This window comes from Phyllostomus hastatus, unplaced genomic scaffold (genome assembly GCF_019186645.2).
Source record: "Phyllostomus hastatus isolate PE091 unplaced genomic scaffold, TTU_PhHast_1.1 phas_scaffold_11, whole genome shotgun sequence".
NCBI classification, from domain to species: Eukaryota; Metazoa; Chordata; class Mammalia; order Chiroptera; family Phyllostomidae; genus Phyllostomus; species Phyllostomus hastatus.
In genome coordinates, this window is record NW_025334005.1 from 1,585,904 (window position 1) to 1,609,446 (window position 23,543).

At 46.0% G+C, this 23,543-nt stretch overlaps 1 protein-coding gene across 15 annotated transcripts in view; it reads right to left on the reverse strand.

Moving 5' to 3' along the window:
• Positions 1 to 23,543, reverse strand: part of PPP6R3 (protein phosphatase 6 regulatory subunit 3) — a 117,453-nt gene that overhangs the window by 79,433 nt on the left and 14,477 nt on the right. For 14 of the 15 annotated variants that reach the window (XM_045855456.1, XM_045855449.1, XM_045855455.1 and 11 more), the window contains exon 2: positions 3,218 to 3,369. The exons of the other annotated variant lie outside the window; for it this stretch is intronic. The gene's annotated coding sequence lies outside the window, so the exon portion shown is untranslated. The remainder of the gene's footprint in view (positions 1 to 3,217; positions 3,370 to 23,543) is intronic. 15 annotated transcript variants of the gene reach the window in all.

The following is a 23,543-nucleotide window of genomic DNA, read 5'->3' on the forward strand; positions in this document are numbered from 1 at the left end:
GAACCGAGATCGCCAAATCTAGTCTCGCACCTATTTTTATGCAACCTCCATGCAAAAAAAGGTTTTCACACTCTTAATTGTTTAGAGGGAAAGAAATCAAAACAATGACATCCCATGGCCTGTAAAAACTCTACGAAATTCCAACCGCAGAGCCCACAGAGCCTCCTGGAACAGAGCCGCAGCACTCGCCTCCCCAGTCTCCGCGCACGACAGCCTGGCGGGGCAGTCGTCACCACGGTGACAGAGTCCAAACGCAACAGTGTTCCGGGGCCACGTGCTGCACCGCAACGTCTGACGTGATCATCACCCTGCACGCCCGACATGCCAAGCCAAGAAAAGGGAAAGTGGACCTCAGACGAGTTGTGACGGCACCGTGAAATGTGTGTCGTTTTGTTATGAACGGAGACAGCAGTCACACCACACCTGGGCTAGATGGACACTGCCCATGCCCACATTACCAGACTAAGCAGTCATCGCGGTATTCCCCACTCACAGGAAAGCACCAGTCAGGAAATTCAGCCCCAGCTGGTGTGGCTCACAGGGTTGAGTGCAGGCCTGCGAACCAAAGGGTCGCCGGTTCGATTCCCAGTCAGGGCACACGCCCGGGTTGTGGGCCAGGTCCCCAGTAGGGGGCGTGTGAAAGGCAACCTCACATTGATGTTCCTCCCTCTCTTTTTCATTTCCTTCCCCCTCTCTAAAAAAAGAAAAGGAAATTTAGAAAATGTAAAATGAATTATCTCCTAACAGGAGAATTTCTTCACAAAAATAAAAGATGAAAACAGAGGTGCAAAGTTGGCTTACTAACCAAGGAAACCAAGGATGGTTTTCCTGAATTGTTGACGAGGTCACTGGTACGACTGATACAGCCCCAACTGTCGCTTATTTGACGAGTTTAAAGTGCCGAAGAATTAGCTTCTAGGAACAGTCCGCATGAAACCACTCCGGCAGAGTCTTCGGAGAAGTTGCGAAAAGACGCAACCACTACAAGGTGCCCGCAGCAGCGTCTGCTGTGATGTGCAACAATGACGGGAAGACGGCGTGTGGGGCCAAGGGGCTGAACTGGACAAACTGACAAAACCTATGAAAGTGCAGTGCTTTAAGCTTGCGTTTACTCTCTCTGCTTCCGTCAGCAAGCACTTCGGGAGATCGTTTAAAAATCAGCTGCTCCTGACCCCGTGATGTCAGCACTAACCTGACACTCACGAGCTTACCTGCTCTCGTGGGCTTTCCCCATCCCCAGCTCCCGCCACAGAGCGGCTTTAAGGCTTACCAAGGGTTAAGTTCTCATGAGCCTTGTGAGCTGAGGACTAAAACTGAAATTTTTCTGAAAGAGAAGAACAGCCCTCGACCACTACTAAACAACAGAGGACTCTGGAAATTCGCCTTTGCTGAAGTCTTGATGTTTAACGAATTCGGGCTGCTTCATGTATTTCCCACATGTCGGAAGTTAAAATATGACGTTCCTCATTCCCACACAATTTTGCAGCAGACACGTTTTCTGAACTCAAGCGGGAGTGAAAGCATTTCTCAGACCTTAATGCATGTACAAAGGAAGTTTCTCTATTTCAGAGTCCACCTAGTTGTGCTACTGAGGAGCTTTCGCCTAACCTTAAACTGGAAATTAATCTACAAGCTAAAAGACAGACATCGAAAGAAAACCTAACATAATTCTGTAAATGCCTCCCGAGCGATGGACAACTCGGCTCAAGCCGCGCGCGCCGAGGGCCGCTGGCAGAAGGTGGCAGTGCGGGCGGCGTCAGACACCGCGAGGACGGCCCGCCAGGCCCCGTCCCAGACCTGCGCTCACAGACCAGGTGACCGTGAGTAACGGAACTCCATTAGGTGACATGTTGTCCCCAAGACAAAGAGTCCCATTCTTCTCATTAGATCTGTATTACAGAAAATTCAACAAGTATTTCTGTATTTTTAATTTCATTAACAGAATCTGTAAAATTTGTTTTCTCTGTTACATAAATACTTTCATAATAGCCTTTTTTTTGTTTGTTTCTTGGCCCACAAAAACCTACAATATTTACCATCTGGGCCTTTACAACACAAGTTTAGTTTGACGGCACCTGGAGACTTCTGAGTCATTTCTTAAGAGTCCATCTACTCTAGTGCGGGACAGCTTGCTGGGGAGCAGAGGGGAGCAAAATAAGAAAAGGGAGGAATACAGCTAAAGGTAAGAAATTGTTCTATAAGACACCAAAGGTAAGAAACTCTTATCAGCAAAGAAAAAGAAAACTGAACAAACAAAAAAAGAGAGAAAGAGAAAAACAAAGTCTTAAAAATGTTATCCTGAGAAATGTCTGAAATTTTATTTCCTATCACCAAATAATGATACCTATTATTTAAAAAGTACTCAAGAGCCCTAGACAAGTGGCCCAGTTGGTTGAAGCATCATCCCAGGCACCAAAAGGCTGTGGGTTCGATTCCTGGTCAAGGCACATACCTAGGCTGCAGGTTTAATCCCTGGTCAGGGCAGGTACAGGAGGCAACCTATCAATGTTTCTCTCTCACATCGATGTTTTTCCCTCTCACTCTCTTCCTTCCTCTCTCTCTAAAGTCAATTAAAAAAATGCATATCCTTGGGTGAGGATTAAAAAAGTACTAAACAAATAAAGTAGAGAAGTCAAAACCCCTTAAACTCTGTAAAGAGAAGAAACAATTCTAAAACAATTTCATGAGGCACACTTTAAGAGTTCAAAAAGGAGTGGCTACTGAGCTAACAGTCAAATACGCAAAGTCAACCTCTGGTCTTCCATGAGAAGTTTCAGTAGGGAGTTCCAAAGTGACTGCAACAGGGCTGAAAAGGAGTACGGTGTCTGGCTAGAAGCCATCCTTTCTTTGGCTGCTATAAAACAAAACACTCTCTGTCTCTCTCTGTCACACACACACACACGGAGCCAGGTAACCCAGAAGCAGCAGCTGCTCCACTAGCAGTCTCTCCACGCTCCTTCAGCTTGCTAGGCCTGACTGGTCCTCGGGCCCAGCTCAATCTCCGACACACTGTCCTGGGAACCCCTTGGGCGCTGCACACGACAAGACATACCAGCGCCAACCACAGAGACTGCGGAAACCACCACGGTGCCAGAGAACCCGACTACGCCGCCTGAAAGAGACGACCCAGCCCCGGCCCACCGAGGCGCCAAGGCGCACACTGCTCTCCTCGATGGAGTTCATGGGCGGGAACTCCTGACACTCTCAGTGGTCTTACCTTTCAAACCAAGTTTAAAAATTAAAAGAAATGTTTTCTTCCTGTGGCGCCTTGCCCATTACAGGTTATCCTGGCAACGGCTGTCCTCCAGTTTACTGTGTCAGCAGGTGAGCAGGAGCGAAGCGGGACGGGAACATGAAGCAGAAGCTCTCCTGGAAAGAGAAGAGAGCACGCAATGACAACACGTTCTTCTGCTCTGGCGACCGCTGTCATCAGAGCTGCTGGGTCGGGGTCCTGCCTCGCACGGAACTCGGCCACCGAAGACTGGGCAGTTCCAGTTACCTGAACGTTCTATGTGAAAGCAGGAAAGACGGCAGAGTCACCCCTACATGGCAGCTGTTACCCTATACACTACTAACAACAGCCCAGAAATAGAGACCCCTAATAGCACTATCAGTGGGCGAGTAAGAAAAAATACACACTTCTCTTTATATTACGAAAACACCGACTCTTAGCCAACACAGGGCTGGCCGCAAAGGCACTGTGCTTTAAAGCACTAACACAAGTTTGAACAGCGTCTCCCTCTGCCCCGGCCAGTGTGGCTCGGCTGGCTGCAGCATCATCCCAGGCACCAAAAGTCTGGGGACTCACTTCCTAGCTAGGGAGAGTATAAGACGCAGCCAATGGATGTCTCTCTCTTTCTAGGTTTCTCCCTCCCTGAAGTCAATAAACTTTAAAAGAAATTTTTTAAGTGTCTCCCTCTAACTGCCTATAGGTGGCAGCCCCATGTGATACTGTTAAACAGTCGTAACTTTTACTAGAAACTGTGAGCAGAACATTCAAGTCATTGAAGTATTAATTGTCACTAATATCAATTAACTAAAAGCCACACATGGAAAAACTATAAGTTGTCCCAGACACTTGATACTGCAGAAAAAGCCCAAACTCTAGACAATATAGTAATTAGAAACCCTGTAAGAATGCAAAGGCATCTTTTAAAAAATGCTGTTCATTTAATGCCTTTCTCCCATAAAACTCACACTACATTGTGATCTCAACATTTTCCTTCAAATGAGATAATCAATTAAAAAAATGCTAACTGCTTCTCAAAACAAAGTGGATCAACAAAAACAGTAACAAACCTGGGTTAAAATGAAAAGAGAATTTAATTTTAAGTTAAATGCATTTTGAACATACACTTAAAAAAGTCTAATTGATCGTCTAACTTCTTGGGTCACCATGTGCTGCTACAGCCCTCAGCCACGGCAAGCGTAACATGCTAGTGTGAAAAGTGCACTCCCAAATGCCCCTATCACCACCACTCTCCATGGTAGGGTTTCCAGATGCCGTTCAATTCTAATAAAATTGTATACTCCACAAAATCTACCCACATGTACACACATTTGGCATTTAAATTCAAGTGACTGCGGGACCCTCAAAGCTGATCTGTAATCATTTCTCCCAACAGCCAGGCTCACCCACTGCACCTGTTTGCAGGCCAATCAATCACAGGTTCTCAGCACAGGTGTATCAACCTGCCTTCCTCGACCTGCAGCACACCCGCCCCCACCAGGAAAGGCAGAAGAAAAAAACATCAGGATGAATATAGGTGCTTATTATGTTGTAACAAATATGTTGAGACATAATCTGCTTTTCTGGAAAAGTTTTTGTTTACTTGTGTTTTTTTTTTCACTTAGACTATGGAAGGAAAAGAGCAGGTCTATTTATTATTGATGGTAAGAAATTTGGTTACTCTAGAGTGTGAGGGCATGAGAAACAAGATGAAAAAGACGGAAAAGAAACTGGAATGATGTACAAGTGCTGTACTGAGACTCCTGGGTAAAGAGGATGCACTGAACATACACTGAAATGCCTCTAGAACTACAGTAAAAAACTGTTTTGGGCCCTGGCTGCTGTGGCTCAGTGGAATGAGTGCTGACCTGCAAACCAAAGAGTCACTGGTTCAATTCCCAGTCAGGGCACATGCCTGGGTTGTGGGCCAGGTCCCCAGTAGGGGGCACATGAGAGGCAACTGCACACTGATGTCTCTCTCCCTCTCTCCTTCCCTTCTTGCTCTAAAAATAAATCAATAAAATCTTTAAAAAAAATTTTTTTTAAAAGAAAGTATTTTAAAAAACTAGTTGCTTTGTCTTGTTTTAAAGGCACATCCACAAGAACCATGATAAGACAAAAAAATGGAAGGGGTGCTGGAAGGAAACAAAAGGAATATTGATCGAAAGTTCTTCAATGGACACTTCGGATCACTAAATCTCCTTGCCCTGTCCTGCCCCTCCCACCCCTAGCAGAGGATGCGAGGGAGCCGAACAGGGAGGCCGCAGAACAGGGGGGTCTGGGCACAGCGGGACATGAGCCCGCGGCCCTGAAAACACAGGGGCTGTGAGCGGCAGAGTGAACGCTGAGACGCAGGCACGCCCCCCAAGCCAGATCCTCCCACAAAGCTCCCCAATGTTCCCAGCCAGGCGGAAGACTGAGAAGTGTCTCCGGCGTGATCCCCCTCCACGGAGAACGGCTGAAGACACTGACAGTGGGTGGCTTCCCCACCAAAGCAGCTCACAGGCGATGAACGAGCCTCGCCCATGATCACAGCCCTCCAGTGAGCCACCCTTACTCCAATCTTTCTTAAGAAAAAACACGTTTCACCGTACGCTTGCAGAACAGTTGCAAGGGCAGCACAAGAAGGAGAACCCCCACGGGACCTTCGCCTAGACCCGCGTCAGCCACCGAGTCACGCCTGCTTGACCCCGCCACACACGTCCCAGACGTCTGACTCACCGCGGCCGCCACGGAGGTTCCCTGTGCGTTTCCCAGGAACAAGAACATGCCCCTGCACAGCCACAGCACATGTCACAACCGAGAGTTTGACACAGTCATCGCTGATTACGGAGCACACCGTTCGCATTTCAGCTCCTCCATGATCTCCCTCGCAGCCACCCCGGCACCTCAAGCCGGACTCGCCCACCCCGCGCAACCTCACGTCCCCTCTGCTTCCGTCCACCCGGACAGCTCTGCGGCCTCTGTCTTTCATCCCACTGACACCTGTGAGAATACAGGTGTGCGTTTCTGGTAGGAATACCACATACATAAAGCTTTGTTTTTCCTAGAGTATCACATAAATTGACAAGATGATGTCAACTTATCGCACTACTGGTGATAATTTTGAATAACTCAGCTAAACTTTGCCGTATTTCTCCAATGTAAAATAACCATTTCCCCTTAGTAATTAATTAGAAAGCGATCTGTGGGAAGAGGGTTTGAGATCACACTCTTGAAATACTCACCCAACAGTATCAGTCCTCACTGGCAATTCTTGTCTGAATCAAGTGTTATCCTGACAGTTAAAAACGACGGGTTGTTTTTGTAAATCCACTGCTCCTTCTGCACCTACAGCTGACATTGCAACTTCAGTCAGGTATGTTCCCTTCCACCCACTCTTTCTTTAATGCATTAAGGATGGGCTCACAGATGCTTATTTTATTCATTAATGTCTTTATTCATTCTGATGCTCAAGTTGTCCCAGGTTTGGCCAGTGGGGGCCCCATCCAGCAGACTCTTGTATGCCTTTCGTATTTTTGAGCACTTCCTCATTTCCTGGCATAACAACATGTTCCTGATTCATCTTACACACTGTCGGCCTGAGTTCTGAAATCAGTCATTGCCCCAAGGAGCCCTCCAATCAGTGGAGGGCATTAATTAGAAATCGATGTCTGAGAACGAACTATGTTCACAGATAGTGGACAAAGCTGGGAAAGACGGCAACTTCATATGAATCAACTCTATGTGTTGTCTGAGTGTGCCTCTGACCTTTTTATTTTTAAAGATTTATTTTTAGAGAGGGGAAGGAAGGGGAAAAGAGAGGGAGAGAAACATCAGTGTGTGGTTGCATCTCACGCACCCCCACTGAGGACCTAGCCTGCAACCCAGGCACGTGAATCGAGCTGGTGACCCTTTGGTTTGCAGGATGGCACTCAATCCACTGAGCCACACCAGCCAGGGCCCTGACTTTTAAATATTAATGAAAACCAAAGGGTTACCAGACATCTTGGGAAAGCCTCTATCATGAGAAGTAGAGAGCAAAACAAACAGAAAATGCTAGCTGAGGGAAAGACTATATAAGAAAAAGAGAAAATAAAAATAAAACTGTTCTCCTCAAAAAGAGAAGATAATGCATCTACTTCATAAAAAGGAGTATTATTTGAAAGGCAACAAACTAACAGAAGGAAGACGATCTCCAATCCAGAAATCCACACCCAGCCAAACTATCAGTCAAGGGCACAGAGAGACTCAGAGGACGCGCCTCCCACACGCCTTTCTCGCGGAGGCTGCGGCAGACCGGGCTCCACACGGGCGAGAGGCAGGGCAACGAGAGAGGCCACGTCGGTGAACAGAGAAACAGGAGCGTCAGCGCAGGGCAGAGCAGAAAGACCACCTCGCCCCAGCCCCTGGGTCCCAGCAGGGAGGGCAAGCGGTCCAGACTGGAGCAGGGAGAGTCTTAAAAAGATAAAACTGACGGAGCACCTGATCAAGTACCCAACCAATCGTTTGAGGCTACATTACTGATTAGCACATTAAAAAAAAAATTATCCAACATTTCCAAGGAAAAACAAAAGGTGTCTATGAAAGAAAAAGTTATTTGTAATTTAACACTAAACATTATAAGCAGCACAAAGGGCCATAATGACAAAGCCCAATGTTGACTTAACCAAAACTGCAATAAAACTATAGTGAAAGGCAGTAAGATAAAACACGGGGGAGGGTACAGTGAGGGGAGGAAAGAAAGCTAATCTTTATCTTCCGTATCTTTTCATAGAAGGAAATTAATAAATATGTTTAAAACTAAAAAAAAATCAGCAGGCATGCATGCAAGTGTGAACTTTTCAAGTATGCTCTCCAGATACATGGAGGCAAATATGTATTTTTTAACTGGCTAAAAGAGGTGCCTTCAGAAAAGGGGAAAAAGAGGGTAGGATGGCTAGGAATTGCTGTTTATCTTATTCGACCTCCTACACCTAGCTCACTCTTAACTGTGGATAAAGCTTTGACCAAAAAAAAATTTTAAATAAATTTTTAAGAAGATGCTAGCCTGGGAAAGGATTGTAAATGTTGAGACCACAGAGCTATAACATCAGGTATTCATTCACTAGCTCTGTGACCTAAGACAAGTCATTTAACCTGAGAATCCATTTCTTCATCCATAAAATATTAGACTAAATTAACTTGAAATTTTCTTCCCGCTTCAATAATTTATGAATCCAATATAAAATAAAGCAATAGGAATCAAAGCTATAGATACAGTGCCAGCCACTACAGATAGTATCACACTGAGTAACAGAGAATCAAGCAGGACTTGGTGCAAGAATAAATGGAGACAGAAGTAGGGGAAAAATCTCCTTTCTGCCTGTGGGTACTGAGAGGGTGTTGATGGTGACGAAGTTAGAAAAATACTGCTTAGGAAATAAAGACAAAGCCCCTGACCCTGACCCGCAAAGAATTTAGCAGGTCCAGACAGACTGTGACACGAGAACACTGGGAAAAGCACGCCAGAAAGAGGTGTTTGTTCTTAGTGTTAAAATGCACATATGATGGTAGAACCTATGAGGATAATGAAACATTCTTCCTAAAGAATACAGCTCAAAAGGGGGAATTCTCCCCAAGTATTTAATTTTTAGGAAACTGTACGTTTTACATCATAATTAGAGGACAAAAGCGAGCGAGGGGCATGGCTGGAGAGCAGACTGCTCCAAGACGGTGGGAGCAACAGCACAGTGTCATGGGAGCTGGAGGAGGAAAACCGTGGATCGGCTAATAAACAGTGTGCGATGTAACAGCTGACATCTTCGTCCACGCCAGCTGCCACACCACCACCACAGCCCGGGGCATCACAGACAGCAGGGACTTCCTCTCGCAGTTCTCAAGGCTGGGAGGTCCAAGGTCACAGCACCTGCAGTTGCAGTGTCTGGGGAAGGCCCACCTCCTGGCTCGAACGGCCGTCTTCTTTCACTGTGGAAGGGGCACGGGGGCTCCCTGGGGGCGCCTTCATAAGGGCGCAAATCCCATTCTCAGGGCTCCAGCCGCTGCCCAACCACCCCCCAAAGGGCCCACCTCCCGAAACCGCCACACGTGGGAGGCACACACGTCCTGTCTATGGCAGTCGGTCAGCAACAGACGATTCTCTCCAAGTAAACAGATTAAGGAGGGTACCCTCAAAAAAGGAAATCAACATTATAAAAAAATAGTAACAATACACTTTTATATTTATTTTCACCAATTATTTCTTTAAAAAGCCCCTTTTCTTCAACGGCCATATAACCTCACCCCATCACAAAGTGTCTCCTCTTTTCAATAATGCAAAGAAAGCGAGAACAACATAATTATGAAAATGCAGGTCAGAGATAAGGAATGGTTAGGCCTAAAAACAGGTCCTCATCTAAACAGCATCTAAACACGTGCTCGCCTGGCCACGGAGCCCGGGGAAGAGCGAGAACGAGCACCTGCCCCGCTCCCAGGCCCTCCGTGCTGGCGGCGTGCAAGCGGCCCTCGGCCCTCTCGGGCATTACCCCTATTTTACGGTTGACAACAAGGATTTACTCCAAATAACCCTTGTATGAACATTGAATTTATTTTTTTAAAAAACTCACTAAGAAAAAAAGCAGTAATAATCTGTTCCTGTGCTGACATACGAATTTTACTATAGATCCCACAGTCTTCCTCACGAATGCAAATTCACGAGAGAAAGCCATAGCCGTTATCTGACACGCAAGAAAAACACTTTCTCCTTACACCGCACGCCATCCACAGACAACCGCGGACAGGCGACACAACCCAAAGGCTGGACCCGAAGAGCAAGCCAACGCCCCTTCTCGCGAACATCAGAAAGCCCCAAGGTAGGCCGACCCGATCAGATCATTTTGGTGTGGACCCAATCCCATTTCTGCAAGCATCCTCATTTGTGTTCTCCCAAACGCCTGCGTCTGAAGAGACGGAGAATAATGGGATGGTAAGACAAGACCTCTATTAAGTCTGTTCGCCATTTTACCCTCAGCGCCGAGCACAGTGTGGACTGGAGAACAACCCACCAAACCTGGAGTACAGAGTTCGTCGAAGGCCCCGGCCGGTGGGGCTCAGGTTAGCTGGAGCACCGTCCTGCCCGCCAGCAAGTCTGCAGGTTCGGTCACACGCCAGGCACGTGCAGGAGGCAACCAACTGACACCTCTCTCCCCCGACCCCCTAAAATCAATACACACATTTTAAAAACTCATTAAGCTGAGCAACACACACAAACACACACTAGCTCATTTCAAAAACATCAATCATTTTAATATAAGCTGTGGCAGGAATATCAAGGCTTCTAAACCACTATCAAAAATCATTGTACCAAGAATGCAAAAAGACTACTGTTTAAAGTATGAAATACCCAAGATCAATCCATATTACCACCTTTTAAAAAACCAAATCATGTATGGAAGTACTTTAAGCAAAAACTCTGGCACCTAATTGGATTACATCATCGTCTGGCTATGCACCTGAATGGACACTCAAATCACGGCAGCCATGCATGAAGCCAAGCCAGTCTAAGTTGCTATTAAAATGGAGCCAAGTCATAAATTAGTAAATCAGCACCCAAAGTAAAGCCGGAGAACCAACTCTGCCTGTTACAACAACACGCAGAGACGTAGGACAATGGTACAAAAGACTCCGCAATCCCAGTACCCGCTGTACCTAGCTGGCTCAGCCCTGGTATACATCAGGCTTAATCTGGCGTATAAGCCAACACTTCCACAATCCAGAGCACCACAGCAAGAAAGATACCAAAACTTTTTGTAAGGCGGCTTGGTAATGAAGTGATCGACACGTAAAATAAAAGTACAGAGACTGAAACACGTGCTGAGAGCCACGGCGTTCACTGAAAACGTAACCCAAGGATGGGATTTTCAACGAGCAAAACAAGACACCTAAGTGATGGAGAAGGCAGAAGCGGCTTCACACAGGTCCTCCATGGCTGTGCTGAAGAACAGGTGAAAAGCATAAACAAGGCCCACGCCACCCCAGATATGGCACCGTCATCCGCTCCGAGAACTAATTTTTCCTCCGACTTTTAAACATAAGCCTAATTTCTAGCTGACAATTCTAATCATACTCATCAAGTCTTGGTGTCCACCATAACACTTCTAACGTTCTCAAAAAAAAAAAGCATTTTGTAAAGGTGAACGCTCTAGACCTGTGCTGTCCACAACAACAGCTACCAGCCACGTGCCACCGGCTATGGAGTCCCTGCAGCTGGTAAGACCAAGAAACTGAACTCTCTCCTCGTTTACACTGCACACGGATAAAGAACATCATTACACAAAGTTCCACTGCACAGCGCCGCCCTGACGTTAAAAGCTAAGCACAGAACAAATGTTAATGGTCTATGATCTTGGATAAATTCACATCTCTAGGATTCAACTTTCTTGAACTGGACTGTCTCCATGACTGTAAATATATTAGCGCAGCATATAAATTGATAGTTGTTGCAATGTAATTAAAGCCGCAGACCCCTCAAAACCATGGCAGGTTACCTAGACGTGACCACGCAAGGGCATCATCACATCTCGCACCACCAAACTCTGTGAGGACGACTAAGGAGACCCACTTTGGTTGAGTCAACCTCTGGGCAAGCAACCTCATCTCTCTGAGCCTGTTTCTTATGTGTAAAATGGAGGATTAAACTATACTTCAAATCTTAAACTACCATATTTTGCTGTGTATAATGTGCTCCTGTGTATAAAAAGCACCCACATTTCAGGCCCAAACTTTCAGGGAAAAAAATCTTTCATTTTAATTTTTTGACTCAATTTTTCATTTATTTATATTTAGAAACACAACAGATAGTATTCCAGGTTATTAGTTCACATATGGAAATTGTTACTGCTTTTTAGAGTTACACTTATAACATATAAGCATAAATGAAAAAATTAAAAACATTTATATAGATACGGAATTAGTACTACCTATGTATAATGTGCATCCTTATTTTTCCCTCAAAAACTTGGGCAAAAAGTACACATTATACACGACAAAATACAGCACTTCTTTATGACCTGGCCAGGTAGCCCGGTTGGTTACGGCATGTTCCTGATATGCCAAGGTTGTGGGTTTGACCCCCATCAGGGCACATACAAGATTCAACCAATAAATGTTAATAAATGCAAAATGATGTCTCTCCCCCGACCCTTCCTCTCTCTTAAAAAAAAAAAAAAAAAAAAACCACACACAATAAGTTTTTAAAACCTAATTCTTTCCTATGGCTCTAAAATAGTGATTTCCAACTGGCATGCCACAGCACATGCCACAAGAACTTTTAAAACATGTAATAACTATTAGGGGCACTGACTTCTTTTCCCTTAGCTTGTCAAATTAAAAAATGACAACAGCCAACACAATAAAAGCCATCTGGTGTGAATGAATCCAAATTTCATACATATATAAATTTTTTTGTCAGATCAGCAAAAATATATCTTTTAGTGTGCCACAGAATTTTAGTAATTAGTTTATGTGTAACATGAGATAACAGAGGTTGAAAATCGCTGCTCTAAGAAGTAAAAAAATACAAAATATAAGTGAAACCAAGATTTCAAAGAAATGAAGAAAAAGGAATGATGAATAAGCAGTCTCTGACTCATACGAAACAAATACAGTGAATTTACACGAGCTCTTGGCGAGGCCCGATGCCTGAGCACTCAAGGTTGTGCGGCACCAGCGAACGCTGCGGGGGGAGCACGCCTGATTGTTTTCCTTTTTTTTTAAGCCACGTGCGAACACACGCGTTCTCCAAAGAAGGCCAGACTGCAGAAAGGCCAGCAAAACCGGGTCAATGCAGGTGGCAGGGGAATACACGGCTCACAAAGGTTTGCACGGCCCTTTCCCCTCCCCCAAAAGCCGACCACGAAGTCTCCCTCCTGCATCAGACAGCTACAGTACAGCCCGACTGCCACATCCCCAGTTCTCAACCTCACACACTTGCTTACTCTGTCAGTGACCCACTCCAAGTAAACCTGCTCTCTTGATAGGGGCTGCGGTTATTTTTAGGGGCAGTAAGGTCAGCTGGAGTGTGAATCCACCCAGGAAGCCTTTCGAGTGGTGTACAACCGAGTACGTGTATATATATATATAATAGGACAGGGCCCTCTGAAAAGAATCCTAAGGTATCTGGGAGGAGGGACTACAGGCTAATAACTTATGTGAAATGTGTTAAAAGGCAGAAGGTCAAGGCTCAACATAGCTCTTCAAAGGTACATTTCCAAATGCCTTCTTTTTCTCAGCCTTTAAAAAGCCTGATTTATACAGTAGGGAAAACAACAAATTCTGCTTTCTTGGAAGTATGTTTTACCTGATACAGACTTTCCTGCGTATTACCGTTGATCTAACCAGGCCGCCACTGATGACCGTTCAGTTTTCATATTACAAACAAAAGGGCCCGAGTGCCCAGAGAGTGACCTGCTGGATCCCACAATGCACGTTTCTGACTACATGCATATTTCCAAACGACTCTCCACAGAGGTCATACCCATCCGCAGCCCCACCGGCGATGCAGAAATGCCTGTTTCCTCACACCCCTGTATCAGGAGCACCACTCGTATGTTTAAGAGCCATTTACACTTCCCTTTCCTGCCGACTGTCTGTTTCTTTCATTTGCCCCCTCTCCTACTAGGCTGGTCGTCTCAGTGACTGGTGGCGGTTACGGAAAAGGAAGAGAACCGGCCTCCTGTCCAACAGCAGTCCCTCTCGGTCACTCCAATCCAGTGTCTCTCTCTCCCACTCCACGGAAACTGCTCTTCTGAGTCGCCAGTGCCCTCCAGATGGGGCTAAATCCAAACGAAACCCTCCCCAGCACAATACAATCGCCCAGTAGAGGCCACTTACTGGAACGGTCTCCTTACTCGGCTTCTTTGGTATCAAGCGCCTCGTGTCCTCCACCTCCTTAGCTGGCGGGTTCCGCCTCCTCTTCCTTCCTGTTCCGTGCAACTGCTAAGGTAGGGATTCCCACACGGTTCGGACTGCGGACACTGCCTGCTTATTTAGTACTCTCCTGAGCTGCCCATATTTGGCTGGGGTATCAATTCACATTTGTTCTTACTCACGCTGTTGCCCCAGCAACTGAAACAAAAGACTATGGTTTGCTGTTTGGTTCTGGTTTTAGTTTTGTAGAATAAATGAAGCCTTTTCCATGGATTTTTAAAGTATTTCTATAAACACAGTTGAGTTCCCAAAAGATTCTCTCTACACCTCAAATACAGGCACTCAACTACTAGCAGGCATTCCCCCTTGGGCAGCTCACAAGAACATCAAACCTAAGTTCCGCGAAACAGAGCTTCTGCCTTCCGCCCCATCCCGGCCCTCGACCCAACCTCCTCCTCACCAAGCCTTCCCCAGCGCAGAGCAGGCGCTCTCCCACGGGGAGGACAGCGCCTGAACGCGGGCTCTGCCTCCTCTTCCCCTCCCAGTCCAACCCAGTCCAAACCCTGCCAGTGCCGCCTCCCGGGGATCTCTCCCCTCCATCTTCTCCCGCCACCACCTGGGACACAGAAACAGCTTCCCCACTTAGCGCCCTGCACCTCTAAGCCATCGTTTACTTGGGTCCCTAGTCGTCGTCCTCTGCTACGCCATGTGTGCGATGGTTAGAACAATTCTGATCTATGCAGCCCCTCCAGTATCTTTACATACATACTCAACAGAGATACATAAGGCTTTGAGCCCCTGAAACAGAGCTATAGTTTGAGTTGAGATGTGCTGTGAACATAAGATACATATCTGATTTCAAAGACTTAGTACAAAAAAAAAAGTGAAAACATCAATAATTTTTATATTGATTAGATGCTGAAACGATGCTATTTCGGGTCACTGGGTTAACAGAAGTACATTAAAATTAGTTTTACCTGTCTTTATGCATGAGGCCACCAGAGAATTTAAGGTCACACAGGCAGCCTGCACCGTCTCTCCACGGAGACGCTGCCCTGAGCATCTCGAGGAGGCGGGCACGGGCACCAGCACCACGGCCATCTTCTCAGACCACGTGTGACCGAAGTGCAGGAGCACTGGGCCTGCCATGGGCACAGGTCCTGAAGATGCTCACTGGATGGTTACGGCCACAGTTGGTATCATTACTGTAAATTCACTTAAAAACAAAACACTAAAAATTGAATGCTTGCCCTGAAGTTGAATGATACTTTAAAAATACAACAGGTGTAAGGAACAAATTTTCTAAGGTTAAACTTAAAAAATACATGAATTTTTAAAAATATCTACTTCTTTGATGTTTCTTCTAATCATGTTGTCATTTATTTTTCTAATTTTTCATTGCTCAAGTTTCTATTAAAAGGAAAAGCAAAGGCTAGGGAAGACTGGGAGTTTAAAGTGGCCTGCAGAGACCTTACGACTTTGAGTCACCAGCCCTGAAAACACGAGTCGCCGCAACTGGAAAACCAGCAGCAAGGAGAGGACAGGCCGGCAGAGCGCACGCGGAGAAAGGTGCATGTGCACGGCAAGCTCGGGGTCTCTCAGGCAGCGGTTTTCAACCTTCTCCATCTCATGGCACGTACAAACTAGTTACTAAAATTCTGCGGCACACCAAAAAATGTGTTTTTTTTGCCAATCTGACAAACAAACCAGGTACAATTTTGATTTGTTCCCACCAGGCGGCTCCTGGGTTGGTTACTGTCACGGTCTTATTTGACAGTCTAGGGGAAAAGAGGTCAGGGCCCCTGACTAAGCCATCAAGCACGGCACGCTTCAGAAATCCTCGCGGGCGGAACCCCACTGGCCCCAGTAGCGAGAGCTGGGCCTGGCTGTGCCTCACCCCGCAGCACTTGCAGCTACCAGCGAGGGGCGGGGAGCTCCAGGTGCAGGCCTGCCAGTCAGCGCGGGGTCATCCAACAGAGGATGAAATGGGCACTCAGACGGCCTCACCGAACACACAGTGATGGGGAAGAGAGCCGATTCCAAAACAGACATCGTTACATTTCAGTGTAGAACAGCTCCATACAAACTGAATGAATCTGAATGTGATTAAATTTGAAAGCACTTTAAAATTTTCAATTTCGGTCCACAATTCGACCTCTAGAGACAAATCACAACCAAAGAAGCAACACCAGTTAGAACAACAAAGCTCCACACGCCGCCCCCCCCCAAAAGAGAAACAGCTGCCTGGGCACAGAACACAGAACACTGTGGGGACACCACAAAAAAGAAGCCCAGGTCTTCGAAAAAGAGACGGGGGGGGGGGGGGGGGGTAAAAGAATGATGAATAGGTGATCTATAGATTTTTTTAAATTGGTGGGCCTTAGCTGCACCCCGACTTGTCAAAATTATTAAACTATACAAAAAATGATGATATTTGAGACAACTGGAAATTTCAACTCTAAGTATTGAGTATTATTAGGCAACTGTATGGGGTTTCCTTTGTAATTATGATAGTTTTGTGGTTATGTTATGATAGTTTAATGGTTAAAACAAAAAGGGAAGTGTTTGCGTTTGAAAGGTATATACTGACAAAGTATTTACAATTATGTTAAATTATAATTATCTGGGGACTTTCTTCAAAGTAGCAGTAGAACGGGCTAACCGTGGAGGAAAGAACTGGGAAACGAACCACACTAACGGCGAGGTGACTGCTCTTTCTCAAAGACACGGCGCCCAGCAGAGCGGGGAGGGTGACTCATCCAGAATTAAAAGAAACCCTACAAAGTGTTGTGTTTGAAAATATGTCCAAATTCTCTGACACTCCTCCTTTTAAAAAAACGGAGCCCAACTTCCCTCTTTTTGAACATCAGGTGGGATGATCGAGTGAATCTCTTCCAACAAACAGAACGTTTCAGAAGTACATGTCATCTGACCTCTGAGGCGAGGTCCCGGAAAGAACAGCCCACACTTGGTGCTCTTTCTCTCAGCTCAGTCTGGCGAGGGAAAGCCAGTCCCCGCGTCTTGGGGGCAGGACTCCTAGGAATCCCTGACAGCAGCCCGCGTGGACAGAAACCGGGGCCCCCCATCAAGAGCCGGGACTGCCCTGCCAGGCATGTGGACGACCCAGCTCAGGAAGCACCCTCCGCCTGCAGACAAGCCTCAGCGGGCTGATCGCGTCCAGGCCAGAACCACCGGCCGAGCCTCTCCCGGCGCCCTACCCCAGAAACCGGGAGGGAACAAGTGAGTGGTGAGTGTCTGCTGCCACTAGACACCACTAAGCTGGCAGGTAACCTGCTGTGCAGCAAGAGAGCCGATACGGTAAGAAAAATAGACCACACAGTAGGAAAAGACAAAAACTTGTTTCCTCTTCATAAAAAAGGATATCCAAATAACCAATAAAGGTATGAAAAGGTGCTCGGACCTCACTAGTGCAGACTGAAACTGTCATAAGCTATCAAACTGCCAGAAGTACAGCTAAAACAAAGAGGATAAAAACATGAGCCATCAGCGAGGACACAAAGAACTTGCGCACTGCTGGTGGAAGTGTGATTTGGTCTTCCCAAACCAAATATAGGCATTATCTCAGTGACCTCGCAGTTTCACTGCTAGACACAGTCCCAAAAGAAACGCACCCACGTGTTCACCAAAAGGCACAACCTTTGAACGTTCAGAGCACCATGATTTGTAATAGCCCAAAACTGCCATCTAACCAACAACCGTCCATCAACAGAGGAACTTCACACAATGGAATTGCATACAGCAACAAGAATAGTCAACAACTGTGCGCAATTACACAGATAACCCCACACACGACGCCCAAGAGAAAGAACTAAGACACGAAAGAACATACTCTAAGGTTCTACATATGTAAGAAACAAAACCTGGCAAAACTAAGCAGTGCAGTCAGATGCCAGGTTACCAGGCGCCCTTGGCAGGAAGGAAGTCACTGGCGGTGGACAGACAGGACGCCTGGGTTGCTGGTTACCCGGGTGGGTTTCAGCTTGTGAAAACTCATTCATGGGACCTCTAGTTCTCTCTGCATTTGCACTATAGTTCACTAGAGGTTTTAAAGTGGAATGCAGGAGAGAAGTGGAGAATGAGGGGATGTGTTGGAAAATAAGGGGCAGGACGGGCCTTGGGTATATGGTTGCTGGAACTGGGACACGGAGGGTTTGTTACACTATTCTGTTTGTGCACGTTGAAATTTTTCCCTAAAAAAATATTTTTAGATTTCTTAATATAAAACTGGCTGGAAACACTGGTAAAAGTATAAGCTGGCTTGGTTTTTCTGGCCATAGACATTCAAAGGTGTTAAAATCTGCACATCCTTTAACTAAATTCTTCTATTTCTATGAGTTTATCCTAAGGTGTTTATCCTAAGGGAAAAAGTCTTAGAATGATGTCCAAAGAATTTAAAACAGAAAGACAGAGAAAGGTGTAAGTAAATAGGGAGGACAGAGGACACTGCTGGGGCTACCACAGAACAAATAACCCAGGTCACCCACCAACACTCGGTGCCCGAACACCAGTAACAAACAGAAATGACTTTATCTGTGCCGAGGTTCTTTATGCATCCAGTGAAATATATATAGTCATTAAAAATGATGTGATCACATGAAGAGATGCTCCACATCATACGACATCAGGGACATGCAAATTAAAATTGCACCGGGATAGCACTGCACACCAAGTAGAATGGCCCAGATGTGAAACAATGACCACACCAAACGCTGGGGAGAACGTGGGGCAAAAGGAACGCTCACGCATTGTTGCTGGGAATGCAAAATGTTAAAGCCTCTGTGGACGACAATTTGGTCGTTTCTTACAAAACTAAACATACTCTTACCATACCACCTAGCAATCACGTTCCTTGGTGTTTACCCGAAGGACTGAAAACTTGTATCTGTACAAAAACCTGCACACGATGTGTATAGCAGCTTTACCCGTACTGCCAACCCCTGGGAACAAGCAGGAGAGGAGAAGATAAACCGCGGTACAGCCATACAACAGAGCATCACTCGGCACTAAAAAGAATGAGCTATGAGGCCGTTAAAAGTCACGGGGGAATCCTAAAGGTTGATTACTAAGTCAAAAAAGCCAGTCTGGAAGTGGTACATACTGTGTGGCTCCAACTGGGCGGCACTCCAGAAAAGGCACGACTCTGGAGACAGGAGAAAGGAAGCACCTGTCAGGGGCTAGGTGGGAGGCAGGAGCGAACAGGTGGAGCCCAGCGAACCCGTTCTGTAGGATGTGACAATGCCGGATACATCGCATGTGCGTCTGTCAAGACCCAGAGAACACACACCACTGAGAGCGGGCCCTGTGGGAGCCTCGGGACTCAGTGCGAACGATGCCTCATTCCTTGTAGCCAGCACACCGCTCTGGAGCTGCCGGTAATGGAAGGGGCGGGGCAGGAGTACAGGCGAACTTCCGTGCTTTCAGCTCAACTTCTCTGTGAACCTACAACTGCTCTATAAAATAAAGTTTATGAATTTAAAAAATGGTTAAAATATAAATTGTTATACATTACAAGATTTGCTAATTGCTCATTGACAACAGAACTTAAAAGCAATGTGGTGAATCATTTGCAAAGGAGATGCATAGAAAAGGCCTTCTTAAAAAAGGTTCTCCCCACTGCTTAACGCATACTTTACATGCAAAGACAAAAAGCAAGAGAATCCAGCTTATAATTCAGCATTTTACCTACTTTTGCAGCAAATGCTGCACTTCCAAAAGCTTCTAAGAACAAAGTGCTTATTATACCAAGCTAAAAGCTGAATTATGATTTTTTTAAAAATCTGGAGCCCCGGCGCGGGAAATGGCTATAAAACACACTCTCACTGTGCGGCAGTCGGAGGGCGCCAGGCAGACCTCCAGGTGACGGGTTATTTTTTTAAGTGTATACCCCCAACGCTACAGTTTCCAAAAGAATATCTAAGTACATGAATACATTAAAAAAAATTAAGTAAACATAAAACTATTAACAGCAGAGGTGAAAAAGGACTGGGAGAAGGTGATCACAAGAGATTTCAGTCCTATCTATAACTTCACTTTTTTCAAAGCAAATATAATCTCATATTGAGTAATATTTTTTAAACCAGGACTTTGTATTCCAAACAGAAAAATGACAATAAGAAAATTTACCCTAGCCACGTAGCTCAGTTGGTTAGAGCATTCTCCAGATATGCCAAAGTTGCGGACATGCCAAGGTTGTGCCAAAGTTGTGCCAAGGCTGCAAGTTTGATCCCTGGTCAGGGCACATACAACAGTCAACCAGGGAATGCATAAATAAGTGGAACAACAAATAAATGTTTTTTTCTCTTTCTCTCTCTCCCCCTCCACCGTCCCCTTTCTTCTTTCTCTGGAATCAATAAATTAAAAAAAAAAAAAAAATTCCCTCCCTGGCCAGGAGGGTCAGTTGTTGGGGGCATTGTCCTGTGCACCAAAAAGTTCCAAGTTCAATTCCCGGCCAGGACGCATATCTAAATTGAGGGTTAGGCCCCAGCCGGGTTCATACAGGAAGGAACTGGTCAATGTTTCTCTCTCACATAAATGTTTCCGTCTGAAACCAAACAAACAACAGCATATGTTGTTGGTTTTGTAAACCAACAACATATCCACAGGTAAGGATTAAAAAACCTACAATATCCTACACCTCTAGCCAAGATTTCAAAACCAAAGCCAGTGAAAGAGTTCGTCAAACATATTAATCATTAACAAAGTCAGCTTGGCCATGATCACTTATTCTATGAAAGTTTTTTACATCTACCTTAGAACACTTGCCCCCCAAAACCCACAAATTCAAATCACCCAAAGTTACTCTCTACGGAAAAGAGTGAACTTTAATGCTGTTTCCATTTTGCGTGCACAGAAACCGGGGCCCAGAAAGGTGAAATGACCTGCCCCAGGTCAGACGGCTCCGTCGGTGGTCAAACCAAGGTTCCGACCCGACTCCCCGCACCCTAAGGGCCAGACTGCCCCCCTGCCTCCCAGAGGCCGCGGCCTCCCAGGAGAGGCGAACGGCCCACTCTCATCTCAGGGAAACAACGGTGGAAAACGATGCCTGGCGCGAATCAAGCACAGGTGACGACCACAACAGGCGGCACTGGGCAAACGGAACAGGAAGAGACCACCGGCACCCCCCAGCGCGGGGCAGGCAGGCGGGCGCGGACAGGCAGGCGGGCGCGGGTGCACACCATCACGAAGCAGTACGGCAGTGCCTGAGGCCGAAGTGGAAAATTAGGCCCAAGAACACGGTCCGTGGCAGGAACGGACTCGACCTGTTTCTGGGAATTCAACGCAAACACGTGCGGTTAGGTTTATTTCAAGTCCTCACAACGACTCTGCTAAACCAGCTCCGTCTCTACCCCGTGCCCTTACCTCTCTCATTTTCTCCCCAGTGCCCTGGAGACTGTCAACATCTACGTGTTGAAGCCGCATGAAAACAGCAGTCACGCCCACGCTGCCTGTGCACGTCAGACTCTGGCCTGGCTGACGGTTACTGGGGTGGGAGTGCATCTCTGCTCCTGGGGCCTGCGCTGCCAGCCCCAGACCACCGAAGCCCCTCGGGGAGAGCGGTGGCAGGGGCGGGGCCACAGTTTCCACGGCCTGCTGACCACAGCACCGCCAGTGAGGCCCCACCCTAGCTCAGCAGCCCACATGCCAGGACGTCCCTCAATGTCTCTTTTGTTGCTGATGAAATGGATACTTTTACAGTAAAGAAATAAACATAAACATGGCCTCCCCCCGGGACGGGCCAGGTACTACAAATGCTTGACTCCACTCTCCGCCTTTCTTCTCGGCTCGTCATCTGTTCTGACCCACACGCCTTTCCCAGAGTTGCTGTCGCTGTTCCGTACCTGGCTGGAGTCACACACTTAGGGTTCACATAAATGTTTCCTGGCAACCAAGCAATCCCAATTTTAAAAGAATTATCCTTGAAATCTTCCCCATTTCCAGATATGATATAAAAATTAGTTAACTAATGTGAATGAAGGAACAAGAAAATCTCTACAAAATTCTTTATTGACACAGGAACACTCCATATTAAAGAAGAAAAAGAATTCACATCTGCCAGCTCTTAAAATGAACATTCTCTATTATGCAATTGTTAAAGTTTTTTGAATATTTATCCAAAACACATCAGGTACTTACTTGGCTATTCAGAGTGAGCCAGACACCAAAAGAGTAACTCAAAATAAAAGATAACACAGCAACCTAAAAACAAGAGAGAGTAAACATAGCACCTGGACTGGCCAACATAGTAAGTGCTTTACCATACAGAACACCTCCTATTTCCAGGTAAGGAAAAACCGACGGCTAACTGCTAATTAATCTCAATTGCAATAATGGATAAAGGAGGGTAATACTGTCAACGGGCTAAGGGAAAATAATTATTCACCTACACATGGGTGTTAGACAAAAATCCTTTTCAAGAATGACATTATATATATCTGCCCAGACGGTATCCAGCCATGTAATATGAAAAATAGAGACATTTGTTGAAGAAGATACAAGACACAGGAAATACTGTACACAGGACAATTACGGCTCAGTCCGCTTCAGAGTAGGCACCTTGGGACCTTACACGGTTCTCCTAATCTCCATCAGCTGCCCCGTCGTATTTTCCTGAATCTCATCAACAGGCTGAAATCTCTTCCCTTTCAAAGGTGATTTTAGTTTTGGGAAAAGCCAGGAGTTGCAGGGCGCCAAGTATGGGCTGTAGGGGGACTGAGTCACCTGGGTGATCTGATGTTTTGCCAAAAAACTGTACATGAGACGTGACACAGGAGCGGGCGTGCTGTCGTGTTGAAGCTGCCAGTCCCCAGTTGCCCACAGCTGCAGCCTCCGAGTCATCTCAACAGTTTCCATGGAGGAATGTTCAAGCCTAACGCCAATCTGATGCAGATTCGTTGCTCCACTCACTCAGTCATTTTGAACGTGGCCACACAGTGCACGTGTTCACTCAGTGGCGTCTACCGCCCCCACTGACCGGTACAGTGGGGTCCTCATTGTTCCCACGGGCGCCTTCCAGTCCACGCTCCTTGGCTGCCGGGTTATATCAGTGGTGTGCAAACCGCTCTCGTTATAGTAACAATGGCTGGGCTTTTTCCACACAGGCTATTCATATATATAAATATATACAATGCCTAATTTTAAGAGCAACAAAATGAAAATAAGGCAATAGCAGCCTAAAAATTGGGAAGAAATATAAGACTAAAGCACTGTAAGGTTCTTATAAGGGTAAAGGTACCCACTAACTTTAAAAGGAACTTAAATATGAAATGTCTAAGATTACCAAGAAAAAGTGTCTGATCAATGTATTGCTGCTGGGTTTGAGTATACAGGGTGAACAGGAATGGAAAAAAAAAAATTCTACAGTACAAAGACAAGGAAAGAAAAAGAACAAGAAAAAGACAAATTAGAAAGT